This window comes from Sorex fumeus, unplaced genomic scaffold (genome assembly GCF_029834395.1).
Source record: "Sorex fumeus unplaced genomic scaffold, SorFum_2.1 ptg000061l, whole genome shotgun sequence".
Classification (NCBI taxonomy): domain Eukaryota; kingdom Metazoa; phylum Chordata; class Mammalia; order Eulipotyphla; family Soricidae; genus Sorex; species Sorex fumeus.
This window is the reverse complement of record NW_026606118.1, coordinates 46916382-46942380: the sequence shown is the minus strand read 5'-3', so window position 1 is coordinate 46942380 and position 25999 is coordinate 46916382.

Genomic DNA, 25999 nt, shown 5'->3' with positions numbered 1-25999 from the left:
TGCCAAACACAGTAACAACAAGTCTCACAATGGAGATGTTACTGGGCCCACTCGAGCAAATCAATGAACAACAGGAGGACAGTGCTACAATGCTATTGTGCTACAGTGCTACAGTGCTACTGGATACTTACTATGAACCAGTCTTGCTGGAAACCAGCCCCAGGTGAATGGGCCTGAAGCAGGGACACCATGAGGATTAAGAAAAGAGACAGAAATATGAGAGTAAAGCATGAGGTCAGGCACTAAGGATCTCACAGACTGAGGGCTCAGATTCTCCATCACTTCTCGAATTTATTGTCTTAAACCAATAATCACTGGATGAACAAGGGCAAACACTTATAAACATTGGCCCTATATATGCTAATCTAAGCAGGACAAGCTTTTATATATCGTGGATTGATCTCAAAGGAATCTTCACTGGGGTGACGTCATTGAGATAAGAATGGTTACCGGACCCCCACAAGAGGCTCTCCCCTTGGGTTATGGCCATCCAGAAGATAAAGGGCCCATGAACCACTTATTCAGCCCCTTGTCTCCGTCTGTCCAACTAATCTTTTCATCTAAGCATATTTCCATGAGCGATGCTTAGCCAACCCAAACTTTTTCTAACCAATAGACATACAAAAGTTTATTTGATCTTTACAATACCTGTAAGTCAAAACTTCATTTTCTCACTTAAACAGAAAGTAAATAACAAGCAAAATTTGTTTAAGAATCATCCTAGGCCATATTTTCTGTGTATTCTGTTCATTGTTGTCTTCCCCTTAAGTGATAACAGGTATGTGGTCCATGCATGAAGTCATTTCTATGGTTAGGTTACCATTTGATTTTTAAACTTATTTTTTAGAGAGAGACTACTCCTAGCAGTTCTTTGACTACGAATGGGGTGCCAGGACCTTTGATGCTGAGCCTATAAATTCCTTTAATTAAAGTGCTTATCACCAACAACAAAGAGACACTTGCGAGTTGGGTGGGGCATGAGGTTTAGAAGGTCAAACAGGGCCTTCTGCACATGGGCACATGTGTTACTACTTGAATTATCTCTCCTTATGCCCAATTTATTCACTCTCTAGTGAACCAGAAAAGAATGTGAGATTGTGAGCTTGTTCTATTATTATCATTTGTTTGTTTGGGAGCCACATCTGGCAGAGCTCAGGGCTTACTCCTGGCTCTGTGCTCAGGGATAGAACCTGGGTGAGCTGTGTGCAAAACAAGTGCCCTACTTACTGTACTATTTCACCAGACCTTCATGTGGGCTTCTTCTAATGAGCTGTTTCAAAAATGTCTAAACACTTCCTGAAGGTGGAGATTAAAAGTAACATACGCCCTTACGGAACTGGGCGTATGCCAGGAAGCTGACAGATGCCTCTAGGAAAGAACAACTTCTGACTGGCAGTGATAAAATAGTGAAAATCTCAGTCACACAATTGCAGGAAAACGAATTTTGCCAGTAACCAACAAGGTTAGAAAAGTGTTGCAGATGTAACAAGGAAACAATCTTAGAAGCCACCTTGATGTCACCTAGGTGATACCTGTAGCATTGTCCTTCCATTGTTCATCCATTTGCTCCAGCGGGCACCAGTAATATCTCACAACAAACTGTGAGACTTATTGTTATTGTTTTTGGCATATCGAATGTAATGGGTAGCTTGCCAGGCTTTGCTGTGAAGGCGAAATACTCTCCGTAGCTTGCCGGGCTCTCCGAGAGGGGCAGAGGAAACCAACCTGGGTCAGCCACGTCCAAGGTGAATGCTCTACCCGCTGTGCTGTCGCTCCAGTCCAGTCACAGCATTGTGGGAAGGTGATACTCAGAGAAGATAATTCAGCAAACTCCTACCTGAAAAATTAGAGTCAGAAATCATGACATAATGAATGGAGATTGTTTTATGTTGCTAAATTTATGAAGCAGAAATAGATAACAATACCGTAAGACAGAAAGTCCTATTGGCAGTGAGATGAAAACTAGGCAGTGTGATTCTGATGGTTTATCTTTCAAAAATCTTCAAACAAATTTTCATATAAATGAGGAGTTTGGGTTTGTTTATTTGCAGTCATTTGGAAACTGAAAAAGAAGGAAAAGTGAGACGATAGATATCACATCCTATGAAATACTGAATAGCTCACAAAAGCAAAACAAAACAAAGTTTAAAAACCACTCTCAAGAAAGCAAAACAGAAAGCTGTTTTCAGAATTCCAGGCAAAAAGATTGGCAATCAGTTTAGCCAGCTACTGTTGGAAAATGACTGTTTCCATTATTTCAAACCTACAACTCAACATTCAGATTCCTGGGAGAGGAAGCCTGATTGACAGAGGGACTCTAAATATGAGTGACAGAGCTTTAAGAGTCGTAAGAAGTAAAGGAAAGGGAAGCTCAGAACTTTTTTTCATTTCTATTTTGTAAGGGAGGTTATTTTAGATTTCTCCAAAGAAACAGAATCATATACTGTTCTGAGAACACATGTACTCTGTATGTAGGTACAGAGGTAGAGCTTCCGGACGCATAGGGCTTGTGTGAGGCAGGGCAAGCAGTGCCCAAGGAGTCTAGAGACCACTCCCAGCAATACTTGGTCAAGTGAGCTAGTAATTCAAAGCAAAGATCTGAGGATGAGATGTTTCTCGGGCCCTGTAGATCTTGCAGAACTCTAGCCATGCTAGGGGGGCGTGAAGTGCTAAGATTGAACCCAGGCTAGGCACATGCCATAGTCTTTATGCCCCATTTTGGATCACACTTGTCTGGGCTCAGAGAATGCTCCCAGCTATACACTCAGGAATTACTACTGACAGTGCTGGGCAGTGCTGGGGGAAGTACATGGGGATACAGAGGATTGAACCTAGATCAGCCGTGTAAGATAAATGCTGTCCTATAGTTCTGGCCCCACATGTGGTAATCTTTCCCCAGCCCATAGCAATAAGAGATTTTTTAAAATTAATTTATGTATTGAATCACTGTGAGAAAAGTTACAAAGCTTTCAGGTTTAGGTCTCAGCCATACAATGATCAAACACCCATTACTTCACCAGTGCATAGCTTCCACCACCAAGAACCCCAATATACTCCGCATCTCACCTCTCCTGATGCCTGTAAGGCAGATGATTTCCACTTAACTCTCTCTCTACCTTGATTACATTCATTATTTCGACAAAAGATGCACCATTATTATTTGGAATTTTCTCTCAACAATCAGCCTGCTGAAAAGGCATTGTAAAATAATTTGTTTTCTATTGCTGATTATGAAGACCATATGATGTTGCGCAGCTGCTATTTTGAATTTCTGATATTTTACTAATTAAGTCTGGAGGAATTTCTGCCAAAAGCTGTATAGTTACGAGATTGGTTTGTGTGCCTCCGGGGCCAGGGCCATGCCGGAGAGTCGCTCATGGGGGGCAACTCTTGGCCCTGGTGGGGCAGGAAGGATGTGCCGGTTCTGCCCCCATCTCATGAGGCCACAGTTGCCCCGTCACTGCTGGCTCATACCTGGCTGTCCAATAAGCTCTGAGGGGGCGGCCATCGTGCTGCCAGTGGGGAGGGGGGTGGGGAAAGGCAGAAGAAACACACCCTATCCCTCCCGGGGGAGCACGGCGTCAGTAAGAGATTTTTTAAGACATTTATTCATAAGTTTATGGGGTTTGAAAATACAAAATCTCTTAGTGCAGGTTAGAGGGCTAGAAACTGGTTGTTGATTCAGTGTTGGGATTATAAGTACACTGGAAGGAGAGCTTCACTTCAAAAAGAACTCTTAGTCTTTTGAGAACATAGATTAATTGGGTATGGCTCAATCACTTTACTCGGATAGTGTCCCTTAGTTACATAGTCTTCTTCTTTAAATGTTAACTACTTAAAAAAATATATATATGTATATATATGATCCCAACTAGGGGATAAACCCAGGACTTCACAATTAGAGGGATGTGTTCTACCACTGAGTCACATACCAAGCCTTAGATTCTGGATTGTGTTTCATGTTTTTGTGAGGGGAAGAGAGGGAAGGCTTGTTTAACAGTGTTCCAGAGTCTCAGAGTTACATCAGTATACTGGGTCTGACCATGTTAGTTTCACCCTTCAAGTATAGGGCCAGAGAGTCAGTGCTGCTGTGATCCACTAGGTCCTTCAGGGCAATACCAAGTGACATTCAGAAGGCCCCAGGGGGGCTGGGATGTCAACTTGGAGCCTTATGCATGTTAGATATGAGTTTCAACCTTTTGAGCTAACTCCCTGCTCCCACCTCCATGTGCATTTTTTATTTTGTTTTAGAGCCACATCTGGTGGTGCTCAGCTTAGTCCTGACGCTGTGCTTGGGTATCACTCCTGGAGGGATGAGGGAACCATATTGAGTTCTGGGGATCAAACTCATATCAACTGTTTTCGAAGCAAGCACCTTTCCCGTTATAAAATCTCACCAGCCACTTGCTGTTAGTTTTCAGTGAGGAAAACCAAGTAGTGACTGATGGATCCCTGCCAAAACTCATTTCTGAAAATTCTGTTTGCATTTACATAGGCATTCTTATAATATATCTGGAAGAATTTGTCCATTAATATTCTAAAAAAGGGTAATTGGGCTTGTATTAACTTGGAGGCAGATTCTGAGTTCCACCCTAACCAGGACACTCTATCTTTGGGAGCATTTCTCCCCAGCACTGTAATGAGTGGGTATCAGTAAGGCTTGGTTGTTAATAGAGGGCCCAGTTATTTGTTGATCCTTTCACTGATCTCTTACCTCTTATTTGTGGAGTAAGTGAAATAATATCTGAGCTGCAGATCAGCATTCCTGGGTTGATTCCTTGAGCTAGTGTTTAATAATTGTAGGGCCCTGCTTGCCTTTTTTGATTCCCCTGTGACTTATTATCTTTTCCAAGTGTGGATAATGAATTTGTGGTAGTGATGACATGAAGTAATACATGTAGAATGTTCATGCAGGCACAACTTAACTGTGTTCTATGTGCCAGACTAATTAGGCTATGATGAAAGAGTTGGTCAGGCTATATTTTTATCTATAGGCTATACTGACACTGGATAAAACATCCACTTATAGATTGTTCAAATTAGCAGGAAAATTCATTGCCTTGAGGGGAAAATGACTAAGTTCCTCATTACTTCTCAGCTCTCAGTTTTTAAATTTGTGAGTTTCTCAATTAACAATTCATTAAATGGTTCTTAAGGCCAGCACAGGAATCTATCTTTTGAAGGAACACAACCTTTTTCACTAATTGAATTTTCTGATTAAGCGGAGACTTTCAGAGTAACTTTACTTTTAATTGACTAAAGTCAACTGATCAGGGATCTTAATTATATTTGGACAGTCCCTGCACTTTTGCTATAGCCAAAGAAAAAGTAGGAGCTAGAGAGGTAGTACAAGGTTTAGTGCTTGCCTTACCCATGACTGACCCAAATTAGATCCCAGCTCTGCCTACGGTCTCTGAGCATAACCAGGAGTAATTCCTGAGATCAAAGTCAGGAATAAGCCCTAAATGCCAAAACAAAGCAACAACAAAAAAGTTATAGTAGCCTCATCCAAAGAGAGATGGTCAATTTTGTCCTTTTCAGGATTCTGACTCAATCCAAGAGAAGGAAAGTACAGAAATCTACACCAATGATAGGTCCCTTGACAGTGATCTTATTAAAGATACCCAGGTTCTGTGAATCTTGAGTAATATAAATATGCAGGAGGCAAGTATTCTTTCCCCAGTTTTTCTGACATAAGGGCCTTGTTAGAGGATGGGGGAGACTTGCACCTAACACAGAGGCACAGGGAAGTACCATGGCTGGCTCCACGAAGGGTTCTCCCATGTGGGATTTTCAAGCCTCTTTTCAATTTGAAAACTCCCTTGTCTATTGCCAGGAAACACAGAACTTCATTCCAGGAACTGAACACATACTGTGTGGTTTACACATGCCTATTTGGGGTCTTCTGTGGCATGCTGTCATCAGGCAGCATCATGGAGATCAAGGGCACATGGTCTATGCAGGAGATTTGCTCACTATTGACACATCAAAGTTTTGTAGCTCACAGGTTGTACAAATATCAGGGTTAAGAATTCTCCCAAGTATTCCCAGGAGGACATTTAAAATCAAAATGCTTGATTGATTTTCCATGAAAAGCTGCACACCAAGTGGTATTTTGCTTTGAGGTAATATTTCTGAAGAATTTATCGATTGGACCTCATGATGGAGTGAGGGGTCAAGTGAAGTATTCATTCTGTCTCAGTCTTAGCATGTTGTTTACCACACCACCAAGGTATAGATCTTTAGTTTTATTTTATAGGGGTGATAACTCAATATACTTTGAAAAGAATAGTAACAAAAATTATTGTTTTCAAAAATTAATGTTTTAAAAATTATTAATGTTTTAAAATGAGAGTGGGAGATGGGGGTTCTTAGCATTGGAGGGTTTTTGGGTGAGTATAATTAAGTTTTCTTGAAATTTCAAGATCTCTGAGCAACCTGGATGCTTCTTACCTGAAAGAGAAACAGGAAGTACCACAAGCTTTCAATATAATATACAAATGGAAAAGGCTTTTACAGATGAGGCTCTTTCTGGCTTTATAAATTTCCAAATGACGTATATGCAGCCCGTTCAGCTTGAATTTTCATTAAACTTATTAATGCTAGATTTTATTAGGTAAATATTTTCTGAAATTTTAGTTCAAGTTATTCATTCATTCACTGGACTGGAGCGATAGCACAGCAGGTAGGGTGTTTGCCTTGCATATGGCCAACTCAGGTTTGATTCTTTGTTCCCTCTCAGAGAGCCCGTCAAGCTACCGAGAGTATCCTGCCCACATGGCAGAGCCTGGCAAGCTCCCCGTGGTGTATTTGATATGCCAAAAACAATAACAATAAGTCTCACAATGGAAACGTTACTAGTACCCCCTTCAAGCAGATCGATGAACAACGGGAGAACAGTGCTACTCTTGCCACTTTATTGAAAATTTATTCTAGCGATTTAAGAATGAAAGTTATATTTCATTGTATTATAGATTAGTTTCCTTATATAGTCATCTGTTCTTCGACACTAAGGATGTTTTTTATTTGGCTGTTGTGAAAACTGTTGCAATGAACATAGGAGTACAAAGGTCTTTTCAAAGTCGAGGGTTTTTTTTATTTTTAAATTTTATTTTCATAAAGTTGTTCACAATAAATTGATTAGAGTCAATATTTCAACACCAATCCCACCACTATTACACCTATCACCGCCATTGTTTTGAATTTTCCAACACCGCACAAGCCTGCTCCACAGGCAGATGCTAAATAGTTTCTTTTGTGTTGCTTATAATGAATAGTATGAGATATCATGTAGCCACGGAACTGGCCACATGCTCCTGGAATTCTAAAATTTTAAATATTTGCGGTCCAGAGTCATTTCTGTGGTGTGCTTCTCTCTTCTGAGATTCATTTGTGAGTCTTTGGATCATGGCTGTTAATATACTTAAATGGCGCCTAGAGGCAGTTCATGGACTTGACTCCCAGAGAACCAGAAGGGCATGGAGATGGGAGAAAGGACCATTCCCTACCCCGGAGGCCTGGAGGTTTCAGTCACAAGTCATGAATACCTGGGCTTTTCAGCAGATTCATTCTCATGCACAAGGCAGGGGAGAGGGTAGGGGGACCTCAGGACCAGCCTGTGAAGGTTGGCCATGAGTGTGGCGGTGATTGGGTTCTGAAAGTTTGTGGCTGCAGAGTTTCATTTCGGGCAGGCAGAGGGACACACCTGCCACCCTCCAGAGTGCCGGGATGAAATCAGCCTGATGCAGGGTGGAAAGACATCTCTGAAGCATACTGCTATCTTCTGAGATTCATTTGTGAGTCACTCAAAGTAGAGTTTTTGAGTCTTTGGGGAGATGTCAAGGGGCACACTTGCTGGATCATACCCAACCATAAGAAAAGATAAAATCACACAATTTGGTATTACAGATCTGGAGAATATCATGTTGAGTGAAGTTAGTCAGAAGTAGAAGGAAAGGCACAGAATGACGTCTTTCATATGTGGGCTGTAAAGACACATAGTAAGGAAATAACAAATGCCCCAAAACAATGGAACCTGAGAATTGGTCTAGAGAAGGAAGCTTATCATAGTAAGAGGAGGAAAGTAAGATGGGTGGGTAAGACAGGAGTGAGGACAATGGCTAAGGGAAGCAGACACTCTGTTGGAGGATGTAGTACTGGACTATTTATACATAAAACCCCACCATGAACAGTATTGTAAACCATGGTGGCTGGGATTAATTTTTATGTTTAAAAAGAGTAGAAGTTGTGAAAAATTAGTTTTGTTCAGTAGTTTGTATAGTAATGCAGAAGATCAATAGTGAGATCTTCATCTAGTGTTATAGTGATGATTTCTGTGGGTCAGAATGCCTTCTGGAAATAGGGGTGATTATGACTTTTCCACACTCAGACGCGTGTTGCATCCTTTAGCAGCACAGGGTTTCTATATTCAGGGACCTCTATTCTGTCCTGTCAGCACAATGTGATATGTGGAATAACAAAAATTTCATTGCTTAGTAATGACAAGAATGAACTGAGACAATGTAAGCATTTATCTTGTATTCTCTGCTAGACAAAGTTACGTGTCCTTGGCTTGTCCTTATAAATGCCCTATAAGCGAAATAGTAATTATTATTTGTAATATACATTTGAAAAATGTCTGGAAGCAAAGAGGCCTAGCATGATGATAAATTTTAGACATTTACAGACTGTTTTAAAAATCAAAACTGAAGCAATTGAAGGAGCAGTGAAAATTAGAATGTACAGAACAGAAGAATATAAAGAAATGTACTTCTCTCTCACTCCAAAAATTTAGTTTGTATTATTGATCCTTTGTTTTATACTCAAGAAAGAGGATAATGTGACTGAATGTAAGAATCAGTTTCTCACTTAATTGCACTCTAATTCAATCTGGTATATGTCTGTAAGCAAGGGGTTGTATCAAAGAAAAATAGTTTCTTTCACCTTAAAAAGAACCTGTAAGAGAAAAATATTATTCCTTCAAATCTCAGTCTCTTGAGCACCACAAAAATAACAGTTTGTCAAAACAGCCAAATCCATGACTCTCCACACTCCATCCCAGAACAGTATTTCAAGATCTCTTTTGCATACACGTGCAAGAAACCAAAAATGAACCAATTCCATAGAAAGTGACTTAATTTTAATGAATCTGATTATAAGTTCTTATATGTATGTGCATATATATATATATTTAAAAGTTTTTGGAAGACACTGCCAGGTTGTGAATATTCACACACTGAACTTTATTTTTATATAAACAATGTAATTTATTATTTTAAAATAAAAATCATAAAGATTGTGCTGGTGGTGGTTATGGTGTTGGAATTACGTGCACAAGAAATCATTATCAATAACATTGTAAACCACAGAATCTCAACTTAAGAAAAAAAAAAGAATGATGAAGATTGCTAGTGACTTTTCACCAGAATTCTTCCCAATTAATAATAAGGATATTTACTGATCATTTCAATGTGTGTCAAATATGTGGAGAAAATGATGCCAAAAGTAGTTGTGCAACTTGAGATAGGAAAAGGGTAACAATACATGCACAGTTAACTTTATTACTAATGTTCACGAGTAAAGTATTCAGGAAGCCAGAAAAAAATATGGCTTCCTGAATATAGATTCGCAAGTCTGGATGCGTATTACAATTTTCTAGATGTTTTTTAATTACCAACAACTGGGCCACACTCCAACAGATCATGATCTAACGAATTTGGAATCTATTCTAGGTATCCATAATTGCGTCAACTTCCTCTCACCTTCTCAGTCTTCCCTTTCTTCTTCAATTCCATCTCTTACTTAGTTAAAATATGTATTTTGATGTTAAACGTACCTATAATTAGATTGGTAACATTGCAGGAAATGTCTGGTGAGTACTGAAGCTGTTAGCTCAGCATAGTGCACGGGATTTTCTACTTCATCACATAGAACAAGTCTAATGTGAATCAGAAATAAGGTAGAGCCATATTTCAATACCGGCTGAGAACAATGCCAGTGGGCACAAACTGAATGCGACTGGAAGTTACTTCCAAGCACAGAGATGGGAGAAGTCCTACACTACCAGGTATGACACCAACACAACAATGAAAATTAGTCAAATAAAGTACATAAAATAGTTTACTAAGGCAAAGTATACACTTAAGAATGAGTATGCAAGCATGTCCTAAAGAGTAACATTGTTGGGGCTGGAGCAATAGTAATAGTACAGCATGTAGGGTGTTTGCCCTGCATATTGGTGACCTGAATTCGATCCCCAGCATCCCATATGGTCCTCCAACATCGCCAGGAGTAATTCCTGAGTGCAGAGCCAGGAGTAACCCCTGAGCATTGCTGAGTGTGACCCAAAAAGAAAAAAAAAGTAACATTGTTTGTAAGAGCTAAAAGCATACTTATTCAGAGTTCCACTGCATGCTAGAGAAAATTATGCCATTTCCACACAGATTTCTAGACTATAAAGTTATAGAAACAGCATAGATTAATAAAGAGTGGAATATGCATGAGATTTCCAAAAGAGATGGTGGAAAGTGTAAGTTTTCAATGACACCCAGATTCTAGCTGTACTTGATTGTTTCTGGGGCTTGCCATGGCAATTGTAAACTGTCATGGTCCAAGGTGATAGCATTTTTTTAAATTTTATTGAATCACTGTGAGATAGTTACAAGCTTTCATGTTTGGGTAACAGTCACACAATGATCAAACACCCATCCCTCCACCAGTGCACATTTCCCACCACCAATATCCTTGGTGTACCCCCCCTTTCCCACCCTCCCCATGCCTCCATGGAAGACAATATTTCCCATACTCTCTCTCTACTTTTGAGCATTATAGTTTGCAATACAGACACTGAGAGATTATCATGTTTGGTCTTTTATCTACTTTCTGCACACATCTCCCATCCCGACTGGTTCCTCCAGCCATCATTTTCTTAGTGATCCCTACTCTATTCCAGCTGCCTTCTCCCCTTAGCTCATGAGGCAGGCTTCCAGCTATGGAGCAATCTATCTGTCCCATGTATCTACTATCCTTAGGAGTCAGCCTCATGTTATGTTGTTTTGTACGCCTCAAATGAGTGCAGTCCTTCTATGTCTGTCCCTCTCTTTCTGTCTCATTTCACTTAGCATGATACTCTCCGTGTCTATCCATTTATAAGCAAAGTTCATGTCATCTCTCCTGACAGCTGCATAGCATTCCATGTAATGTTGTTTTATATTCCACAAATGAGTGCAGTGGTGATAGCATTTGTATGATGTTATTTGGTGCTCAGAATTTGTAACTTACTTTCTTGACAGTCTTCCTTGAAGGAAATGTGTGCTGGTCAGCAAGAAAACACAATTAAAGATTGGAACTGATCAAAGATGAGAAGAGAGTTGATTTGATTTGTTAAATCAGTGTTTCTCAAATTTTTTTCTGGTCCCCTTCTTAACATGTTCCTTCCTGTAGTCCCCTAGCCCTTGCCATAGTAGTTGCCTCTCTAGTCTCAAGTGATGGTCACCCATTTATTGCAGATTTCCACCAGTAACCCCCTTGAACATTAAAAGTTAAACAGCCCAAAACAAAAAGTACTGGTGTTTTATAAGCACGTGGATGTTTAATTTAATAATATTGTAGTGCTGGAGCAATAGCACAGCAGGTAGAACTTCACACATTGAAGGAAGTACTCTCCTACTGAGCTACCTTCCTGGTCCCCGAAATCTTTTGAAGAGACAAAGCAATCATCAGAGTGAAAGTCAAATTTGGTACAGATATTGGAATTATCAGACTTAATTTAGTTCATAACAATTTATTAAATTGTTAACGATATCATGAAAAAAGTTAATGTGTAAGAACTGTTAGATAATTTAAGTAGAGAGATTGCTTATTAGAAAGACAAAATAAAATGCTAGAAAAAGTTTTTGAGTAGCAAAAAGGAAGACTTACTTTACTTAATCAGGAAATCAGTAAAATAATAATGACAACAATAAATTTGATACTTCTTATATGTACCAGATGCTTTTACAATAAATTTTAATCATTAACTCATTTAAATATTTTTACTGATGAACTATTTTGGTCTCTGCAAAAATTTATCAGCTAATATGAATTATTATCTCTAATTTCAAATCAGGGAACCCAGTCCTAGATAAATTGGAGTAACTTGACATATCGGAAAGGAATACCAGACTTAAAAAGCAGGCCTGCAAGTCAAAACGTCTGGCTTCAAAATTCATATTTTTAATGACTTTACTAAAATCTTTCATTTCAATTAATCAAACCCCCAAATATCTCTTGAACTGGAAATCAAAATTTATGCTATTTAAGCTGTTCCCCTATAATGATTCTCATGTGTAATGTGAGACTAATCACTAAATAGAGGCACTGGGTCTGACGGACCTGAAAGACTCAAAAATTTAAATTGGAGCCAGAGAGATAGTAGTACAGGATATAACACACTTTCCTTGCATGCGGCCAACCCCAAATCAGTCCCTAACACTCAATATGGTCCCCTGAGCACCACCAGGAGTGATCCATGAGCACAGAGCCACTGTAAGCATAGCCGCATGTGGTCCCCAAGCCAAATATAGATAGCTACATATACATACATATATATATAAATATAAATTTCAAGCTCAGCATACTATCTAGAACTTTCACTTTTAGACCCTAGAGAGTTCTGAAATAGTTGAAGCTGATTCCCAATCATGTACAAGGAATACTGTCTACAGAAGTCACAGGATGTGGTAATCATGGTCTTTTCTGGCCACAAACCGTCAAGACAAAGAGGTACAAGCTCTACTGTGGAGCACAGAAGCATAGCAAAAAGACAGAATACAGATAACAACATACAAATAAGAAAAGTTCACAATAATAACCACTGGAAGGGGCCCAGAGAGTTTGTACAGGGGTAAGGCTTTGTTTTGCACATGACTGACCAGGGTTTGATTCCTGGGCATCCTATATGGGCTCCTGCGCTCTGCTGGGGGTAAGTGTTAAATATCAGTAACCCCTGAGTATTGCTGGGTATGTCCCCCAAACAAAATCAAAAATTAATAATATCAAGAAATATGGCAGTTATCCCCTATAGCTAACTGAATCTGTATGAAGAGGATGATCTGCCTGCTTCACATGGAATGTGTGGTTTCATTCAAGAAAGTACTTGGCTAGAAAAATCATAACTCTGAGGTACAAGAATTGTGTTGAGAGAAAACTTACTGCGATTAGTTGAAAAGAACAATTGTCTGGGAGAAAGAATTCTTGAGAAGCAGGTAATAGGTCTCCAGATGGAAAAAAAAAAGACCCTATACAATGGAACTTGACTTATTTTTTAAAAAATGGAAGCAGGGGAAATGCTTAATAGGAGAACCATAAATGTCCCTGAGTCTTTAATGAGACACAAAATGCTCAATGGAAGTCTTTTGCCAGCAACCTGACTTTTGAAGTTATTTTTAACTAGGACCCTTTGCAAGCATCCCAGCCGGTATATACAGAACTAATTCTTAGTAGAAGAGGCATATAAAGGCAGCTGTTGCTGAAGTAGCAAACAATTTAATTCTTAGTAAAAGTGGAGGATAAAGGCAGCTGTTGCTTAAATAGCAAAGAATCTCAATGATCAATGTCGTCCTATTGCTAACACTGTGTAAGTATTTTCTTATCTGACTGGCTGGATTCTTGAGTTCCTGCAAAATGCTTGCTCAATGATCATTGTCTAACCTCTAAGCCACCTTTTATTGGTTAAACTCCCTTGAACTTTGGGGCAGGTTTTCGGCTGCTACCTCTCTATGGCTTTAATTAGACCTTATGCTCGTTATATAACTTCTAAGTCCTTCTGGTGTCAATTAGACTACTTTGCCTATAACAGTTGGGCAAGCAATATGACAACGACTTTTGTTTTGCTTGTTGCCCTCATACTATTTTTTCAGTATGTTTTCACCTATTCTCTAACTTATAAACCTTATAAAAGTTGGCCTTAGTTATAATTCAGTACATTAAAATACTTTCACTGCTTCTTAAATAAATGGATCATCACTGTCACTGTCCTCCCGTTGTTCATCGATTTGCTCAAGCGGGCACAGTAACGTCTCCATTGTGACAATTGTTACTGTGTTTGGCATATTGAATACAACACGGGTAGCTTGTCAGGCTTTGCCGTGCGGGTAAATTACTCTCGGTAGCTTGCCAGGCTCTCCGAGAGGGGCGGAAGAATCGAACTCAGGTCAGTCATGTTGGCCGCTTGTAAGGCAAACGCCCTACCTGCTGTGCTATTGCTCCAGCCCTAAATGGATCAGAGTGAATACGATCTAACATTTGAATTTATTTAAACTGTAGGACTACATTTATGTTTAAATGTATTTGATAGTGACTGACCATCCCATTTGGGTCATAGAACTCCTGTGAATATTTTTATTTTATTTTTGCACAGGGTTTACTCTCACCTCAGTCCTTGAGAGTTGTTCCAAGAGGTATTCGGAGGCCCAGACCAGGAATTGAACCTAGGGCTTTGGCATGTAAAATATGTGCTTCTGCCCTCTGAGCTAGCTCCCAGGACCCCTAAAAAAGATTTTGTTTCAGGCAGATGTATGCTCATGTTACTGTTACTGTTTTTGGCATATCGAGTACTCCACGGGTAGCTCATTCCCCTTACCCTGAAAGAGTCCCCAATATGCCATCAGACTACACTAGCATGCAATGGGAACGAATGGAGTCGTTACTGACTCCTGATCGAGCAAATTGATGAGCAATGGGATGACAGTTACAGAGTGATATAATATGCTCATGCACTGTGATAGACACTGAAGAAGAAATTGGGGTGATTATTCACAGAATTTTCTGTGTAACTAAAATGTGGTGCTCCAGAAGTGAACATATCATCCCAGGATATTCTTTCCTAGATAAGGGGGGGGTTAGTTTTCATTTAAGTAGGAAAATTAATCAATTTTGGTTAAGTAACACACAAAAAAACTGAGGTAGAGACAAAACCAGAAATGAGATTCATACATCAATTATGCTATCCTGCTATTCAAGTTGGGAAGCTAAATTAAAATGTCATGTCCAAATATCATGAATTATCCTACAATCTTCAATAGCTTGGCAGCTTTTTAATTTGAATTTTCCTCTGGTATACTGTACGTATTTACTTAAACATTTTTTAAAAGACAACAGCATGACATCGACTCCTAATTCATATATGATATGACTGAAAAAATAATAATAATTTAAAAGAAAAAAATAGGATATTATCTTGATGTAATAAGATGCTAAATCATTGCTTTTCTTTGATTTGAAAACAGTAAATAAAAACAAATCTATTGCCGCCAACAGGTACATGTGGGGTGAGTGCATCAGCAGCCTGATGGTGCCTTCAGGCTTCTGATACCCCAAAATTGCCACTGTGCCTTTGGCCAGACCCCAACAACTTGGGGCCAAGTTTACCAAAAACTTAAACAGCCAAAGGTTAGGTTTGTGGTACCACTCCCACAAACCACCTCTGGCTCAGCTATGGAAGTTCATTTATTGGTCTTATTTCAGAGACCCATAAATAAATTTCAAAAGAGATCAAAAGCTACAGTTAATATTGGACCTGTGCATGGCTGAACAGACTGGGGTAAATTGGAGTAGGGTGGGTTAGGCTGGTGCCCACCCAAGCAGAGCCCCCAGCAGCCACTTGCTTCCACAATCCAAAATCGCTGCAATTACCCTGTCTGACTCTACCATCTCAGGACCTCACAAAGATATAATCTGCCGAAAACTCGGGTATGCAGGTTTTGTGACTGAAATCTCAAGGCTTTCATGGAGTTACAGTGGGCTACCTCCCCCACTTTCCAATACTCCTGGAAGAACTGGCATGAACCAACTCTAGCGCCACCATGTAATCTCCACTACTGGCCTTGCTTCACAGACCCATAAATAAATCTCAAAAGATATCAAATGCCACAGTGAATCTCAAACCTGTGCATGGCTAAACAGATAGGGTAAATTGAAGAAGGGCAGGTTGGTCTGGAGCCTGCCCAAGCAGAGCCTCCAGTATCTGCTTACTTCCACAATCCAGAGTCACAGCCATACCCCCAGCCTGACTCGATTGTCTCAGCATGAACCTCACTAAGATATAATCTGCTGAAAATTCAGGTATGCAGGTTTTGTGACTGAAATCTCCAGGCTTTCTTAGGGTCCGGATGGGCTACCTTTCCCCACCTCCCTGTACTTCCAGAAGCCTCGGAAGTCACATCCACACTTCAACGTGGCCACCCAATTGAAAAGCTACTCCAGCCTCACCATCCCGATAAAAATACAGAATGCCCTAAATAAACGCCAGGACCTCATAGCACCTGTATTCCGAACGATAATGCACAAAAGAAAAAAGGAGAGAGAAGGCAAGAAGGAAAGTGCCTCCAATAGAGGGAGGCTGGGGGTGGGGTGTTGAGGGATGATGGAAGGGAAATGGGACATTGGTGGTGGAAAATGTAAACTGGTCTAGAATCGGGGCTGGATTATTGTTTGTATGAAACCCAATTATGAACAGTTTTGTAATGGTCTATCTCACAATTAATTTTTTTTTAATTTTTAAAAAAGTAATGTGAAGTTCATGCCCAATTCAAGCAGCATAATCAATGGCTGGTTTAAAAGCTGTACTCCGGGAGCTAGAGAGATAGCATAGCGGGTAGGGCGTTTGCCTTGCACGCAGCCAACCTCGACACGGATTTGAGTCCCAGCATCCCATATGGTCCCCCATGCAGCGCCAGGAGTAACTCCTGAGTACAGAGCCCTGACTAGCCCCTGTGCATCGCAAATAAAAATAAATAAATAATAATAAAGATAAAATTTTTAAAATAAATAAGTAAATAAAAAGCAGTACTCCTACATTAAAAAAACACACAAATTTATGTTAACCATCATCATTTTATTGAAAATAAGATGCTAGATATTTAGAAAGGTTTTTTTACTTAATAATGGTTTGTCTATTTAATATATATAAAACAAAATAATGGAATATTCTGGTAGAGTAAAAATAAAAAAATTTGCAAATAAATATTAATTTGAGAAATTCATCCTTTATAATAATAAAATAATTTAATCTGCTAGATTGGTAAGTTTTTGCTAAAAATAATTTAATGAGATATATATGGATGAGGCTTTAGTCAAACATGCTTGAAATATATGACACCTTATACTCCAATAAAAATAAAATAAATAAGAATATCTAGGTTTGGTAATAGTATGAGAAAATGAGAAAACCAGTCCCCCCCCCTTTTTTTTTTTTGCTTTTTGGGTCATACCCAGTGATGCACAGAGGTTTTTCCCGGCTCATGCACTCAGGAATTACTCCTAGCAGTGCTAGGGAGACCATATGGGATGCTGGAAATTGAATGCTGGTCGGCCACATGCAAGACAAATGTCCTACCCACTGTGCTCTCTCTCCAGTCCCAAAACCAGTCTCTTTATACATATGGTTATGAGAGTATAGAATATGCTGATGCAAGTTTGTCAAATATATTTAGGAGAAATGTATTTAAAGAGATGTTATGTGATTTATAAATGCTGATAGCAAATCATCTTGATTATTTATTATAACATATATGAAACTTAACACACATAGATCTTTCTCACTAGACCATTGACTACAGCTTTATTTCTCTCTCTCTCTCTCTCTCTCTCTCTCTCTCTCTCTCTCTTCTCGTTTGGTTTTTGGGCAACACCTAGCAGTTCCCAGGGCTTACTCCTGGCTCTTCACCCAGGAATTACTCCTCACAGTGCTCAGAGAACTATATAGGATGCCCGGGAATTGAACCCCGGTCAGTTTTGTGCAAGACAAGCACCCTACCAGCTATGCTATCACTTTGACCCCAAACTATAACTTTTTGTTACTCCCAATTCTTATTTTCTCATGGTTTGAGAGGAGCTAACGTCAATCTTTATTTTAGAAATTTGCAGTTGCAGGGACATTGTTTTGATAATTTCAATGGTCTTGGAATAGAAGAAACAATTGAAAATCACTGTGTTCAAACAAACAAAAATAATAACCTGGGAAGATCTGGGGAAATAGGAAGATAAGAAAACAAAATATAAAATAATATTTATAATATTTTAAATAGCAGTTTGTTTTAACATATGAAGATAGTGCAAGGTCTATAACATATCTGAAGAAATGTATTTTATTAGAGATTTTTCCCTCTTGATTATATATGTATATATATTGTTCTAAGAATAAAGGCATTTTATAATAAAAAATTTAAAAAATTCTCTCATTCACAGTTATTTATGTAATGTAAATTTACACAGAATTTGTAACATAATTGTCTGATACTTCAAAACATAATATGACCAAAACAAAAGCACAAATGAGTTCAAAGACCTCTAAAGATTATCTCAGTTTCCAGTTCTATGAAAAGATCTCTGTAGAGTTTTCAGCAAACATAACCCTAATAACAAACTTCATCTTACAAGAATTGACTTGTATCTCAACTCACTGCTGTGGCATAGTTTTGTTTAAATTTTAATTTTATGATGTGTTTTACAATACACCAAAATGATACTATTTCTTCTGCAGGTTTCAGGAGAAATTCCAGAGAACTTAATACTGGAAGGGAAAGAACCAAGAGTCATTCTTTGTTATATGAAATCTCTTGGACATGAGAAAGAGATGTGTTTACAGCTCATGATCTGCCATCCTCAAACCTTCTTAGTACAACAAAATACATCTTCTTGCCCCTTCCCAAAGCCTTTGGGAACTGTTCCCATGATACTTGTCCTCGGGACTTTGAATGGAGACAAGAAGGTGTGGGAAAGCTTAGCAAGTTCCACCAAAACAGAAGTGTGTGGGACAGTGAGTGCTCCTTCTCTTCAAGCCAATTACCTCTGAATACACTATGTTGTCTTTATCTCAGGATATTTCATAAGTATTGTAACTTTCTCTGTGTGCCAAGATGTATAAAGGTGTGGAGAGAGAACTTCTTGGGGAAGTTGCATTTAAATGTACTCTTCACGGATACCAGCATGATTCAGGGGCATAAGTGTCCCAAGCAGTTCAGTGTAGTAAGAAATACTCAAAATGTCCTTATCTCTCCCTCTGAATCGTAACAATTTTAGTAATTAACTTTAACATTGTGAGCCTTTGTATATGGTAGGGCTATAAGAGATGATCACTTAGCTCCAATGTTCTTTGAGTCTGTAGACCTTTAACAACGCATTGCAAGAACAGATTTAAAATGGAAATGTGGGGTCTGGAGTGATAGCATAGCTGGTAGGGTGTTTCCCTTGCACGTGGCCAACTCGGGTTCGATTCCCAGCATCCCATATGGTCCTCTGAGCACAGCCAGGAGTGATTCCTGAGTGCAGAGCCAGAAGTAACCCCTTAGCATTGCCAGGTGTGACCCAAAAAGCAAAGTTTAAAAAAAGCAATAAAAATATAAAATAAAATAGAGATGTGAAAATGAATGTCAACAGATAGAGCTTTATTGCATATTTGTACAAATAATCCTTTGTATTATGAATCTTATCCAAAGAATGCCTTTTGTTGTTTTGTTTTTTTTGTTTGTTGTGTCACACTTGGAGATGCTCAGGGATTACTCCTAACTCTGTACAGTACTATTTAAAGAAATTTAGAGAAATAGAAGCAGAAAGAGAGATAGATATGGGTTCACGAGAGAACATGGTTTCTCCAGATGAGAAGAAGCCGAAATACATTTTTATTGAAGGCTTATTTAATTTTATATAAATAAGAGAAAACATTTTACCTCCTGAAGATGATTTTAGGATATTTTAGTATCAGCCTTCAGGTTGCACCAGTTCAACTACCTTTAGACATAGATTCAGCCAAAAAGCCCTTGGGGAAATGTTAAAGAATCATCATGTTTTACAAGGTCCAGGGAAAAATGGGCAAAGTCATACCCAAAAAAGAGTTTCTGTGAAATTTATAGCACTTCTCCTGTATCAATCTTGCCAAGGAAATTTAGATGATTTGAACACATCTCTATCTTTGGCATAATTGCTCTCTCAATGGGCTAGATCCTGGCAATCAAGAATACTTCATGTGAGTGAGCCAATCAGGAATATTTCATGTAAAAGTGGCATTAATTATTTGAGCAAAATGATGTTAATTATGAATGTTTTCTCACTATAGTATTTTTTGAAATGTGGGATGCACATTTAAAATACAAAGTAATTTTTATTGGGGTAATATTTGTTTATGAATGTGAAAATGTTTATGTGTTATAGGAGCACAGTATTACCATATTATAACAACCACCAAAGTGCAATTTTTCTCTACCACTATCCATAAGTCCCTTTCTCCTTCCCAAGGTAACATCAGTTTTGTGTAAAAATATGTTTGCTTTTTAACTGAATGTTATCAATTCCCTTAATCTGTTTCTTTTTATATTACCAATGAGTGATATTTTTTGGTACTTGCCTTTTTCCTTATGATTTACATCACTATTACCTATCCTAGTTCTATTTTTAAATTTTTGGATTACAAGTTAATTTTAGGTGGCTCATAGACACCATTTTTTAAAAATTTTTATTAGAGAAACACCATGAGGTACAGTTGTAGACTTACAAATTTTGTGCTTGGGTTTCAGTTATACAATGATTGAGTACCCATCCCTCCACCAGTGCCCATTCCCCACCTCCAATGCTCCCAGCATCCCTCCCACCCCCCACCCGCCATCCCACCCCACCCCTGTGGCAGGGCATTCCCTTTTGTTCTCTCTTTCCTTTTGGGTGCTGTGGTTTGAAAAAGAGGCATTGAGTGGCTATCATGTTTGGTCTATAGTCTATTTTCAGCATGCATCTCTCATCCTGGGAGGGTCCTCCCAACACCCCTTACTTGGTGCTCCCCTCTCTATCTGAGCTGCCTTCTCCCTCAGCATGTATGGCTGGCCTCCAAACCATGGAGTGAACCTCCTGGTACTTATCTTGGCTATTCTTGGGTGTTAGTCTCCCAATTTTTTACTTTGTGTTCCCCAGATGAATGAAATCTTTCTATGTCTGTCCCTTTCTTTCTGACTCATTTCGCTTAGCAAGATACTTTCCATGTAGTATCATTTGTATGTAAATTTCATGACTTATTCTTTTCTTTTTTTTTTTTCCCCTTTATTTTATTTTATTTTTTTTTAAAGTTGTAGATTTACAATTTTTTGTGCTTTGGTTTCAATTATACAATGATCAGATACCCATCCCTCCACCAGTGCCCATTTTCCACCACCATGGATAATATCCCTCCCACCCCCATCCCCCCACCCCCCGTCTCTGTGGCAGGGCAATCCCCTGTGTTCTCTCTCTCCTTTTGGGTGTTGTGGTCTGCAAAAGAGGCATTGAGTGGCAAACATGTTCAGTCCATAGTCTACTTTCGACATGCATCTCCCCTCCTGGGAGGATCCTCCAAACATCCTTTATTTGGTGCTCCCTTCTCTATCTGAATAGCCCTTTCCTCTAGGATACCCGGCTGGCCTCTAAGTTATGGAGTAATCCTCCTGGTGCTGATCTCAGCTATTCTTGGGTATTAATCTCATACTTTGTTACTTTATATCCCCCAGATGAATGCAATCTTTCTATGTCTATCCCTCTCTTTCTGACTCATTTCGCTTAGCATGATACTTTCCATGTAGTACCACTTGTATGTAAATTTCATGACTTCATCTTTTCTAAGAGCTACATAGTACTCCATTGTGTAGATGTACCAAAGTTTCTTTAACCAGTCATCTGTTCTTGGGCATTCAGGTTTCTTCCAGTTTCTGGCTATTGTAAAGAGGGCTGCAATGAACAAACAAGTGCAGATGTCACTTCGACTATACATTTTTGCCTCTCTGGGATATATTCCCAGGAGTGGTATTGCTGGGTCAAATGGGAGCTCAATTTCTAATTTTTTGAGAATCGTCCATACTGTTTTCCAGAAGGGCTGAACCAGTGGACATTCCCACCAACAGTGAAGGAGTGTCCCTTTCTCGCCACATCCACGCCAGCATCGGTTGCTTTTGTTCTTTTGAATTTGGGCCAGTCTCTGAGGTGTGAGATGGTATCTCATTGTGGTTTTGATCTGCATCTCCCTGATGATTAATGATGTAGAGCATTTTCTCATGTGCTTTTTTGCCATTCGGATTTCTTCTTTGAGAAAGTTTCTGTTCATTTCATTGCCCCATTTTTGGATGGGGTTGGATGTTTTCTTCTTGTGGAGTTTAACCAGTATTTTGTATATCCTGGATATCAACCCCTTGTCAGATGTGTATTCGGTGAATATCCTTTCCCATTCTGTAGACTGTCTTTGTATTTTGGTCACTGTTTCTTTGGAGGTGCAGAAGCTTCTTAGTTTAAGATAGTCCCATTTATCTATCTCTGTTTTCACTTGCTCAGCCAGTGGCGTGGCATCTTTGAAGATACCATTAGCTTCAATGTCATGGAGGGTTTTGCCAACTTTATCTTCAATGTACCTTATGGTTTCTGGTCTGATGTTGAGGTCTTTAATCCATTTTGATCTTACTTTTGTACATGGTGTTAGGCAGAGTTCTGAGCCTATTTTTTTGCATGTAGCCGTCCAGTGATGCCAACACAATTTATTAAAGAGGCTTTCCTTACTCCACTTCACATTACTTGCACCTTTATCAAAGATTAGATGAGCATATGATTGAGGAGAGATGTCAGTGTATTCAACCCTGTTCCATTGGTCTGCAGTTCTGCCTTTGTTCCAGTACCATGCTGTTTTAATTATTACTGCTTTGTAGTACAGTTTGAAGTTCGGGAGGTTGATTCCTCCCATTTTCTTTTTCCCAAGAATTGCTTTAGCTATTCGTGGGGGCTTATTGTTCCATATAAATTTCAAGAGTGTTTGCTCCATTTCTTTGAAGAATGTCATGGGTATCCTTATAGGGATTGCATTGAATTTATACAATGCTTTCGGTAGTATTGCCATTTTGACAATGTTAAGTCTCCCGACCCATGAGCAGGGGATATCTTTCCATTTCCTCATGTCCTCTTTTATTTCCTGAAGTAGCGTTTTGTAGTTTTCTTTGTACAGGTCCTTTACTTCCTTAGTTAAGCTGATTCCTAGGTACTTGATTTTCTGGGGCACAATTGTGAATGGGATTGTTTTTTTCATGTTGCTTTCTTCTCTCTCACTGTTTGCGTATAGGAAAGCCATGGACTTTTGGGTATTGATTTTATAACCTGCAACTTTACTATACGAGTCTATTGTTTCTAAGAGTTTTTTGGTGGAAGTTATTGGGTTCTCTAAGTAGAGTATCATATCATCTGCGAATAGTGAGAGCTTGATTTCTTCCTTTCCTACCTGAATGCCCTTAATATCTTTTTCCTGCCTAATCGCTATTGCAAGTACTTCCAGTACTATATTGAACAGCAGTGGAGAGAGTGGGCATCCCTGTCTCGTCCCTGATCTTAGAGGGAAGGCTCTCAGTTTTTCCCCATTGAGGATGATGCTTGCTGTAGGCTTGTGGTAGATGGCTTTAATTATGTTGAGGAAGGTCCCCTCTATGACTTATTCTTTTCTAACAGCTGCATAGTACTCCATTGTGTAGACGTACCAAAATTTCTTTAACCAGTTATCTGTTCTCGGGCACTCAGGTTTTTTCCAGATTTTGGCTATTGTGAATAATGCAGCAATGAACACAGAAGTACAGATGTCACTTTGACTGTACGTTTTTACCTCTCTGGGATAAATTCCCAGGAGTGGTATTGCTGAGTCAAATGGGAGCTCAATTTCTAATTTTTTGAGAATCGTCCATACTGTTTTCCAAAAGGGCTGAACTAGTCAGTATTCCCACCAGCAGTGGAGAGTCCCTTTCTCGCCACATCCACACCAACACCAGTTGCTTTTGTTCTTTTGGATGTGGGCCAGTCTCTGTGGTGTGAGATGATATCTTATTGTTGTTTTGATATGCATCTCCCTGATGATTAGTGATGTAGAGCATTTTCTCATGTGACTTTTAGCCATTCAGATTTCTTCCTTGGGAAAGTTTCTGTTCATTTCATCACCCAATTTTTTGATGGGGTTAGATGTTTTCTTCTTGTAGAGTTCAACCAGTGCTTTGTATGTCCTTGATATCAACCCTTTATCAGATGGGTATTGGGTAAATATCCTTTCCCATTCTGTAGATTGTCTTTGTATTCTGGTTATTGTATCTTTTGAGGTGCAGAAGCTTCTTAATTTAAGATAGTCCCATTTGTTTATCTCTGTTTCCACTTGGTTGGTCAGTGGAGCATAGACACCATTTTTAATACAGAAAGAAAGTTAATATAGTGAGAACATTACTTATTTTTTTTTGGTCATTTTTTACCAATAAAATTAGGTCTTAGTTTGAAGCTATTTTTTTATTTATTTTTAATTAAATGTAATTATGGAGAGCCATCATATATGCATTTATATGTTGCTCATAAATTAAAATTTCAATAAAAATATACATTTGTGCCCCTTGTCATCTCCACTTCCTGTAGGCAAATATCATTACTAATTTTATTTATAATTCTTCATTATACACCCATTCAAATATATTACTTTTATTTAAGCATTCAGATATCGCACAAGATTCTATTACTTTTTAAATTTTTTCTTATATGAGCTTAACTTGGCTCATATCATTTGTTCTTTTAGATTTGAGGGCCATATTTGGCTGTGCTCAGGTCTTACTTTTGACTCTGAATTCAGGGATCACTCCTGGTGAGCCTCTCTTTGGTACATTTACACAATGGAGTACTATGTAGCTGTTAGAAGAGATGAAATCATGAAATTTACATACAAGTGGTACTACATGGAAAGGATCCTGTTAAGCGAAATGAGTCAGAAAGAGAGGGATAGACATAGAAAGATTGCATTCATATGGGGAACATAAAGTAACAAAATAGGAGACTAACACTCAAGAGTGGCAGAGATTAGTACGAGGAATTTTGCTCCATGGTTTGGAGGCCAGTCACACATGCTAGGGGAAAAGGGAGCTCAGATAGAGAAGGGAGCACCAAAAAAAAATGGTGTTGGGAGGATCCTCCCAGGATGGGAGAAGCATGCTGAAAGTAGACTATAGACCGACCATGATTGCCACTCAATGCCTCTTTTGCAAACCACAGCACTCAAAATGAGAGAGAGAATAAAAGGGAATGCCCTGCCACTTGGACCCATGGTGGTGGAAAATGGGCACTGGTGGAGGGATGGATACCTAATCATTGTATAACTGAAACTCAAGCACAAAAATTTGTAAGTCTACAACTGTACCTAATGGTGTTTCAGTAATAAAAATTTAAAAATATAATCACGGTCATGGTCCTCCCGTTATTCATCGATTTGTTCGAGCAGGCCCAGTAACATCTCTATCGTGAGACTTGTTGTTACTGTGTTTGGCATATTGAATATGTCACGGGGAGCTTGCCAGGCTTTGCCATGCGGGTGAGATACTCTCGGTAGCTTGCTGCACTCTCCGAGAGGGGCGGAGGAATCGAACTTGGGTCGGCCATATTGGCCACTTGCAAGGCAAATGCCTTACCCGCTGTGCTATAATAAATAAATAAATAAATAAATAAATAATAAAGACAATATTGCTGGGTATTATACCCAGGTGAGCTGCTTGCAGGGCAAGCACCCTACCCACTGGACTTTTGCTTGGGTTCCTGTACCACACTTTCTCCATCTCCTTACCTATTGTTGGGATTTTGAACTCTTTTCATAGCTTGCTATTATAAGCACTTTAATTAATAGAAATAAAACATTTTTTTCAACTTACTGATTTGTTATTCTTTGGACAGATAACCAGGGTGGAATTCAGGAATCACACGAAGAGTCTATTTTTAGCACCTTGAGAAATCATCATCGATTCTCAAGGGCTGCACCATTTTACATTCCTGCTAATAGCATCAATAGTTTCTTTATCTCCACATTATCAACAACACAAATTGTTTCTATTCATTTTTAATGTAGGCATTCTTACAAGTGTGAAGTGACATCTCCTTGTAGTTTTCATTTCCTTTTCCATGATACCTGTGCTGATGAACATTTTTTATGTGCATGTGGGTCATCTACTTATATTCTTTG